Source organism: Pongo abelii, chromosome 14, assembly GCF_028885655.2.
Source record: "Pongo abelii isolate AG06213 chromosome 14, NHGRI_mPonAbe1-v2.0_pri, whole genome shotgun sequence".
In the NCBI taxonomy this organism is placed as follows: domain Eukaryota; kingdom Metazoa; phylum Chordata; class Mammalia; order Primates; family Hominidae; genus Pongo; species Pongo abelii.
In genome coordinates this window covers 2,466,467-2,476,718 of record NC_071999.2, presented here as the reverse complement: position 1 = coordinate 2,476,718, position 10,252 = coordinate 2,466,467, and the positions used below count along the sequence as shown (strand labels likewise).

General features: G+C 39.9%; 1 pseudogene; it reads right to left on the bottom strand.

The window, feature by feature from the left end:
• Nucleotides 1–1,843: 1,843 nt before the first annotated feature.
• Nucleotides 1,844–3,141, bottom strand: LOC129054418 (C-terminal-binding protein 2-like; annotated as a pseudogene).
• Between the last annotated feature and the right edge of the window lie 7,111 nt (nucleotides 3,142–10,252).

Here is a 10,252-nt window from a genome sequence, read left to right as displayed (position 1 = left end):
CATTATGATAGTAGAGATTTCTTTACCTGTTTACATATTTACCTTTAATATAGCACTTTCTATTTTCATGTGCTTTTATGATGCTTTGCAGCATAATTTCATTCTTGGACGTGATGGACTTTCTTTTACATTTCCTTTAGGACTGTTCTAGTGGTTAGTAACACACTCAACTTTTATATATTTTGGAAAGGCTTAGTTTTTTTTTATTTCTGAAGTGATATTATTCCAGTTGAAAGTTTTTGTTTGGAAGCATTTCTTCTTGTTTAATTACCTTGTCATCTGGGGATTTCTCAACTAGTTTTTAAAAATAACCTCTTTATTACTTTTGTCCTATATTGTTTTTGTAAGACACCTTTTATAAATATAATGGTCCACTTGATGGTGTGCAGTACTTCCCATATTTTTTTCTCTAGTCTGTTTAAAAAAATTTGTTTTCATCACTCAATATTTATAACTACAATGTCATCAATTGTGTAATTTTTTCTCCTTTATTAGTCTGCTTTTGTGACTGTTGATCAAATTTTTAACAAGCTATTATGTTCTTCAGATTCACAATTCTTGCTGGTTTTTAAAAATCTTTTTATTGATATCTCATTTTCTTTATGTATCACTTCTTCTAATATTGTTTTGTTGTCTATGTTCTGTTTCTGTTCATTAAGCAGTTTTTTCTAATTACATTTTATTGAACACTTCACTGAATGCTAAATGTCCGTCTTTACAATAAACAACTACAGTAACGGTAACTAGCACTACACTAAAACAAAAAGTACTTCTGATAGCCATTATTTTTCTATTTGGGACCATTTAAAAAATTTTTCTTTTCTTACAAAAACTAAAATGTACCTAATCAAAGGATCAAAATAGGCCATCTTTTTAAACAAAAAGACAATGATTCACAAAAGACTATGAATAGAACATGTAACTAATTGATGCAAATCTAATACAATTTGTTAAAATCAGTCACATCCAATACATCCGAAGTGTTCTTGTATAAAACACAACGTGAAGAAAAGAAGACTTTATCAGTGTTTAAAAAAGTGGGTTTGTTCATAGACCATCTGACAAGATACCATTAAAAGTGTTTCCTGTGACATAAGGGAATGCAATCTTATTTTCCTTGAACCCTTTTAGTGCAAGACTTCCCACTCAATAAAATAGCAGAGGATCTCAAACTGAGAAAATATACTTGATTACAAAGAGCTTGTGAAACTTAATTTTTTTTTTTTTGCATTATCGGAGGCTTTTACTGAACTTACAACCAACTTGCCCGCTCAATATGCAGTTCAGATGTGACAGATGCTTCTCTGTACAGCAGCCGGTACTGTCTTCAATCCTATGCTTGCAGGTGTCTCCAACAGGCAAACAGTTTACTCCACATTTTCTAGTAATGTGATCTTCCTATTAGCAAACAGCTGTAATGAGTCCCTGTAGACTGAAGGAGCTCAAGTCACAGGATGGGGATTTCCTCTTCATGGTTTTTATTTTGATGTTTGAATTCTTGATGCAACATTCTGAGCAGGGTGTTCCGGACCTTCTGTGCCCAATGGACTGATAAAGGAAAAAGTTCTGTTTATTCTTTGTGATTTGACGCACAGATGAAAAACCTAACACACAATAACGGAAGTTGGTCGTTAATAAATCATACCCTAGTCTTTCAGAGCTTCCGTAAGCAGACAACATCTTCAGTTTTCTAGCTCTTGTAGTTTTAACACTGCAATATCAATGATGCATATGTCCAGAATCAGCTAAAAAGAGTGTCAGATTCTTTTTCTCTTAGTTTATCTATTTTTCACTGTCTCTTGTTTCCAAGTGTATCTGAATGATTACCTTCCGGCATTGTATCTTATTTCTCGTTGGGGTGCTCTCGATTGTCCGCGTGTTTGAGGGCTGGTTGGGAGAGGGCGCTTGGGAAGGATGTGTCACTGTCGGGAGGTTGTGAGTCACCGGGATGTCTCCAGGGAAGATCCCTTCCATGGCTGCAGGAAGTCCTCCTGGAGCCACGCCCACGATGACTGGATATATTGATTGCTGGTCTATTTCCCACCAAAGCACAGATGTGACAAAGAATTCCTTGTTAACACAGTTTCTTAAGCTTCCTGGGATGCGACCTGTGATGGCTCGGCGGATCTCGGTGGCAGCTGTCTCCCTCATCTCCAGTGACACCTGCTTGCTGTAGCAGGCAGATTGAGGAGTGCAGATGAGATTGGGGGCATCTTTCAACGGACCTGAGAAAAGCTAAAGGGCTGCGACTCATTCAGGTCGAGGACTGCCCCTCGTATCCTGCTCTCCTTGAGGGCCTGTGCTAAGACTTTCTCATCCACCAGGCCACCAGGGGCTGTGTTCACAATGAATGCTCCCTGCCTCATCTGCTTTATGGTAAAGTCATTAATGAGGTGGTGTTTATGTTCGCTGAGACTGCAGTGCTAGGAGACGCAGTGGCTCTGGTACAGCAAATCCTGCATGGTGTAGACCCTCTGCACGCCCAGGGACTGCTGGATCCAATCCTGCAAGTAGGGGTAATAAAATATGACGCTGATTCCAAAGGCTGTGGCTGGAACTGCAAAAGCCTGTTGCGTGCGACCCTAGCCGATGAGGCCCAGCGTCTTCCCACGAACGCGGGCCATTCCCAAGGCCACCTCGCAGGTCTGCTCCATGCTCTGGACTCGCTTGCCTTCCCACAGTGCCTGTTACAGCCATGTGTTCCTCCGGTACATGTTGAGGATGTGGCAGATGGTGGAGTCGGCTGTCTCTTCCACGGCTGCGGACGGGATGTTTCACGTAGCAATTCCTAGCTCACCTGCAGCCTTGATGTACACGTTGTCATAGCCACTGCCATCCTGCACGATCACTCTCAAAGCCTTGAAATTTGCCAGATCCTCCCTGTTGAAGTGATGGTGTGGTACATCATGGCGCCCACGGCTCCGTTTAGAACTTTCTCGTGGATCTCCTGTGTGGACTGCATCACAGAAGGCCACGGTGGCCAGGTCCTTCAGGATGGGCATGTCCACAGTGCAGTCATGGCCGACCAGCAATGCCACCAGTGAGCTGGGCTTAGGGGGTCTTTCATGATCTGGCGGCAAATTCCTTCACAATTCTGTCCAATCGCTATCTCTTGACTTAGCGCTTATCCACAAGGGCCATTCTTTACAGAACTTTGCAACTCTCAGATCAAAAGGCAAAGCAGTCCGCTAAGAACTTAGGGGAACTCGCAGGAGTCTGTATGATGCCACTATGAACCCAATATAAATTTGTTCACAAACTCTATAGTTCACATGATGGGCTGTCCTTCTTTTTAAGGGAATATAGCTTCATTGGTTCAAAACCATTTAAGGTGATGAAACCCATTTGCTTGCAACTCAGCCACCACCGATCAGTCAATCAACGAATCTCACCACGACCCCAGGTCTGAAGCTCCTGGAATCCGCGACCGCTGGGAGTGGAAGCGGCTTCCGCCTGGTTCAGCCAGGTACCTGCTCCTGCTCTGAGCCTTGGGCGTGGGTTGGGGGTCCACCGGGTGTCCCACATGGTGTCGAGGCTCCTCCCTTGCCGGGGCCCTGCGGACCGGAGGAGTGTCCATGTCATTAAGGAGCTTTGATAATTATTTTGATTTTTAGAATTATATAATTCGAAAACAACAACAACAAAGAGTAAACCTACAAATTTTGACCTTTAAAAGTCAACAAAGATTTTTAAAGGTCAACATTTGTAGGTTTATTTTATTTCTTCAATTGGAACTTGTTTTCATCCTTTTCTGTTTGCCCTGCAATCTTTTGATGAGATTCAGGAATTTATAAAACAACTGTGTAATATAGTATGTACTAACGTTCTTACTACAAGATAATACAACAATCAGTGAGGCTGTACATCCTGGTGCTTCATTAACAGGGTCTTCAATGTGTCTTCTCTAGCTTTGTGTGTGTATTTTTAAGGTAAAGATTTTTTCCCATTGTTTTCCAGACACTGTAGCCCTTTGCTTCCGCAGTTGATTGCAGTGTTTGTTTCTCTGAGGCTGTGATAAGCATGCAACTTCTCTTCTCAGAAGTCATAAATTGTCATTCTCATTACTCTGCCATTTCCTTTAGCACTCTCTGTTGGGGGAGACAGAATCTAGTCATCATCGGTAGCCCAAAAAGCCAAACCTTTGAACATATGTTCCACTGTTCTCATTCTATACTGAGGGAGATACTAAAAGTTGGACGTTTTCCCTTGAGCTCAATTACTGTTCTGGGAAAGAAGAAGGGATGTGGTGAATATAAGCCAGTCCTGGTTGCCTTGTACAGCAAGCTTTTCCAACCTGCCTTGTTTTGTTTTTGTTATGGTTCTGTTTTCTTTTAGGTTTTTAGCAGCCTGCAGCAATGGTTTTTAGGTTCTGTCTCTAGTGATAAGCGGCAAAGGGGGATGAGGAAAGGGCCTTACTGGCTCAATCAGAAACAGAAACTAAGAACTCATGGGTGTAGTCTCCCTTGGATGCCCCGTTCTACAGTAAAGGAAATACCTTTGGAATGTAAAAAGAAAGAGAATAATAGGCATCATCCCAATAGGCAAGAACGAACAAATAACAAAGATGAGAAGTGCAAAGGCCAAGGAGAAAACCTTAAAAATGTGGTGTTGGAAGTTCTGCTTCAAAGAAATTGCTTCTGGAAAATTCTAGATTTACTTCTTTTGCTGCCACAGATGGAAATTTCCTACCCTATGCTTATTATGGTCTTAAATCTTCTAAGGCTTCTCCTGCTCCTCCAGTAACATTCCAGGGCATTCGCAGTGAGAGCCAAAGTTCTCCTCTTCTTTCTGTTATTCCCTTGAAGGCCTTGTGGTCTGAGTGCTTTTCCATTGTTTTGGGATCTGGGGAAACCTGCACATTTTGCGAGACTTCTATGTTAAGCTGTTTTGTAAAAATCTGTGCCTCATGTCAGAAGTTTGTGAGAGTAAAAGTGCAGACATTGGGGTTTGGTTCACATATTTCAGAAACACCAAGGACAAATGTTTCTGCTTCATAATTTACAGTCCTATGATTTCAAATGTGATCCTGCAAAAAAAACCGGAAAAAAATTTATCAGAGCCCAAAGCACCTCAGCACATATGATAAAGTCGAATCTTCTATTTCACTTTATTCTTTTTTTCATCTCTGGTACTGTAGGTTAAAAAGTTTTCTTTTCCTTCGTAGAAAGTAACTTAGAAATCTGAACTCTCTATGCCAAATGTCTCACCTTTGAAATAGTTTATTGTATCTACTCATCTCAAAGAATTTTTAAAGACCTTAATGCCATAGAAAAACTTAGAGACTTGCCAGGAATAGAACAAATTCTTAATTGTTACATTATTTCTTTATGAGTTATTTTATTAATTAATCTTATATAAAGCTTAGTGGGACTGTGATCTTTACGTTTTCCCTGCCTTGTTTTCATGTGTGTTAAATCAGCCTATAATTTTAGCTTCAGGGGTTTCAGAATAGCACACTTGAATTTATGTGTTATATAAAAAGTTAATTTGATAGTATGCACATCACATTAAGAAAAGTTTTAGTTTGTGTCTAAGTTCACTGTATAGAGAAATTTATCATTAGTGTTTCCATTTACTTTCCTCAACATTTATCTGAATGATAGTATAATTTATTTCTAATTGCTTATTATATTGTAGTGTTCCACAGCATATTTTACAATATTCATGTTGTTCCCGTATTTGAAAACGTAAGGATTTTCTTTGCTTTAAAAAAAATAAATTATAGGCCAGTGCGGAGCTCATGCTTGTAATCCCAGCACTTTAAGAGATTGAGGTGGGAAGATCACGAGGTCAGGAGTTCAAGACCAGCCTGGCCAACATGGTGAAATCCCGTCTCTACTAAAAATACAAAAAATATAGCCAGCCAGGCGCGGTGGCTCAAGCCTGTAATTCCAGCACTTTGGGAGGCTGAGACGGGTGGATCACAAGGTCAGAAGGTCAAGACTTTCCTGGCTAACACAGTGAAACCCCATCTCTACTAAAAATACAAAAAAATTATCCGGACGTGGTGGTGGGCGCCTGTAGTCCTAGCTACACGGGAGGCTGAGGCAGGAGAATGGCGTGAACCCGGGAGGTGGAGGTTGCAGTGAGCCGAAGTCTCGCCACTACACTTCAGCCTGGGTGACAGAGTGAGACTCCATCTCAAAAAATAAAATAAAAAAATAAATTATAGCCTTTCCATTTGTATAAAAAGAGGAGTAATATATTAAGAACATAGTAAAAAGTGTCTCTAATGTCATTGAAATCTTTATTAAAATTTTCTTCTAAATGCTCCTTATGGGAGATTATAATGTATAATTGTGCAATTTTGTTACTCTAACCATATGCAAATAATTCAAAATCTGCTCTTTACGGTGCCCAGTTATTGTTGAACATGCTAGTTATCTAGAAAGAGTCTTCTTCAGTTGTATGCTTTGTTTATTCGGTATTTCACAGGTTAATGTTTATTTAATTATATTTTCTAATATTTTATATTCTTGTATTTCCTTGTTAGAAAGGCTGCCTTACATCATTTAATTGTGTTTTTAGGTCCTGCCTATATATTATAATTTTGTATGATTATATTCAACTGTGTACAGTTTCAAGGGGTGTAGAAAATAAGTCAAATATGAATCAACTATATGTCTATTGGTGAGATAATTCTCTGTTCATTTGCCTGTATAAACATTACTCGTACTTTATGACTTGTGGATTTGTTTTATTAGTTGGTGGTCAATTATTTTTTTAATCCTCTCTTGGTGAGTAGTTGTGGAAATTGTCCTAATTTCCACTTCTATGTATTAACGAATCTATATTACTTTTGTGTGAAGAAAACACTTCTGTGATTTGAAGGTAATTTTTTTTGACCTCTGAACTTTTTACTGGCCTCCTGCTCCCCAAAGGGACCTTGCTTCTGCTGGCTCAGCACCACAAAACGTCTGTGTTGTTGGTCTCAGACACCACTTTGCTGTCCACTATCCGGCGAGGGCTTTTCTTTTGGATGGCTTGCAGGTATTTACTGCTGTCCAGAGCATCGAGGAGATTCAAGTCCTACCCGTCTTCTAGCAGTCAGCAGTAGGTGGCAATCTCAGCCTCCAGCTCGACCTTGATGTTCCACAGGTCCCAGTGCTCTTGGGCCTGGTGTCCCTCTTCCCGTGTTTGGGCCAGCTCTGACTCCAGGTGCAGCAGGATCGTGTTGAGCTGCTCCATCTGCATCTACCTCCCTCAGGCTGCTCTCCAAGCTGGCCTTCAGATATCTCACTGAGTCCAGGTCTATATCCAAGGACTGCACTGTAGATCTCAGCTCCCTGAGCATCCTCTCAGCAGCTCCGATCTCAGCGGACTGCATGTTGACTACTGTGGTGCTCTCCTCAGTCTGCTGACACCAGTACTTGTCCAGCTCCTCTCAGTTGTTCTCAGCCATCTCGTCATATTGGGCCTGGATGCCTGCCATGATCTTGCCAAGGTCCTGAGACTTGGGGACATCTACCTCCATGGTCAATCAAAAGCTGGAAATCAGGGATTTTAGACCTTTAACTTCCTCCTCATGGTTCTTCATGAAGAGCAGCTCTTCCTTGAGGGCCTCCATCTTTGTCTCCAGCAGAGGCTGAGTGACACTGATGTTATCACTAATGTCCCTCTCCACAAACAGGCACACGGCCAGCTCTGTCTCACACTTTAAAGTCATCAACAGCAAAAAGATCGTTGTCAGTCTGCAGGATGATGCAAGCACTGTCTGCAGAATTGGCAAAGATTTTTTTATTAGTCTAGTTGTCTGTCTTTTTGCCAGTAACAAACGATTTTGATTACTGTAAATTTCTAACATGTTTTGAAATCACGAATTGTAATGCTTCCAACTCTTTTTATGTGGTCCCCTGAAATTCCGTATACTTTGGGGAGTCACATTCTCTGTTTCTGTCAAAAAGAATATTAAGAATTTCGTAGGGATTGTATTAAATCTGTAGCTCACTTTGGGCGTTATACACACGTTCAACATATTAAATTTTCTAACTCTTGAACAAAAGCATGTTGAAGACTAAATTGTTTAATTTTCAGGTATTTGTGAACTTTATGAATTTTCTTCTGTTATTGATTTCTAGTTTTCATCCATTTTGGTCAGAAATTATAGTCTGTCACCTTTAATTTTTATTATACTTTAAGTTCTAGGGTATATGTGCAGAACGTACAGGTTTGTTACTTATGTATACATGCGCCATGTTGGTTTGCTGCACCCATCAACTCATCATTTACATTAAGTGTTTCTCCTAATTCTATCCCTTTCATAGCCCCCCACCACCAAACAGGCACTAGCATTTGATGTTCCCTGCCCTGTGTCCATGTGTTCTCATTGTTCAACTCCCACCTATGAGTGAAAATATTCAGTGTTTGTTTTTCTGGCCTTGTGATAGTTTGCTGAGAATGATGGTTTCCAGCTTCATCCATGTCCCTGCAAATGACATGAACTCATCCTTTTATAAGGCTGCATAGTATTCCATGGTGTATATGTGCCACAATTTCTTAATCCAGTCTATCATTGATGGACATTTGAGTTGGTTCCAAGACTTTGCTATTGTGAACAGTGCTACAGTAAACATACTTGTGCATGTATCTTTATACTAGCATTATTTATAATCCTTAGGATGTATACCCAGTAATGGGATTGCTGGGTCAAATGGTATTTCTGGTTGTAGATACTTGAGGAATGGCCACACTGTCTTCACAGTGGTTGAACTAATTTACACTCCCACCCACCGTGTAAAAGCGTTTTTATTTTTCCACATCCTCTCCAGCATCTGTTGTTTCCTTTTCCTGACATTTTAATGATCCCCATTCTAACTGGCATAAGATGGTATCTCATTGTGATTTTCATTTGCATTTCTCTCATTACCAGTGACGATGAGCAATTTTTCATGTCTGTTGGTTACATAAATGTCTTCTTTTGAGAGATGTCTGTTCATATCCTTTGCCCACTTTTTGATGGGATTGCTCATTTTTTTCTGGTAAATTTGTTTAAGTTCTTTGTAGATTCTGGATGTGAGTCCTTTGTCAGATGGGTGGATTGCAAAAATTTTCTCCCATTCTCTAGGTTGCCTGTTCACTCTCATGATAGTTTCATTTGCTGTGTAGAAGCTTTTAAGTTTAATTAGATTTCATTTGTCTATCTTGGCTTTTGTTGTCATTGTTTTTGGTGTTTTAGTCATGAAGACTTTGCCCATGCCTAAGTCCTGAATGGTATTGCCTAGGTTTTCTTTTAGGTTTTTATGGTTTTAGGTCTTACATTTAAGTCTTTAATCCATCTTGAGTCAATTTTTGTATAGGGTGTAAGGAAGAAATCCCACTTCAGTTTTCTGCATATGGCTCGCTATTTTTTCCAGCAACATTTATTACATACAGAATCCTTTCCCCATTGCTTGTTTTTGTCACATTTGTCAAAGATCCAATCGTTGTAGATGGGTGGTGGTATTTCTGAGGCCTCTGTTTTTTTTTCCATTTGTCTATATATCTGTTTTGGTACCAGTACCATGCTGTTTTGGTTACTGTAGACCTGTAGTACAGATTGAAGTCAGGTAGCATGATACCTCCAGCTTTTCTCTTTTTGCTTAGGATTTTCTTGCCTATGCAGACTGTTTTTTAGTTCCATATGAAATTGAAAGTAGTTTTTTCCAATTCTGTGAAGAAAGTCAGTGGTAGCTTTATGGGGATAGCATTGAATCTATAAGTTATCTTGGGCTGTATGGCCATTTTCATGATATTGATTCTTCCTTTCCAGGAGCATGGAATGTTCTTCCATTTGTTTGTGTCCGCTCTTATTTCATCGAGCAGTGGTTTGTTGTTCTCCTTGAAGAGATCCTTCACAACCCTTGTAAGTTGGATTCTTAGGTATTTTATTCTCTTTGTAGCAATTGTTGAGTGGGGGTTCACTCATGATTCGACTCTCTGTTTGTCTGTTATTGGTGTATAGAAATACTTGTGATTTTTGCACATTATTTTGTATCCTGAGACTTTGCTGAATTTGTTTATCAGCTTAAGTAGATTTTGGGCTGAGACAATGGGGTTTTCTAAATATACAATCATGTCATCTGCAAACAGAGATAATTTGGCTTCCTCTTTTTCCTAATCGAATATCCTTTGTTTGTTTCTCTTGCCTGATGGTTCTGGCCAGAATTTCCAACACTACGTTGAGTGGGAGTGGTGAGAGAGGGCATCGTTGTCTTGTGCTTGTTGTCAAAGGGAATGCTTGCAGGTTATGCCCATTCTGCACGATATTCGCTGT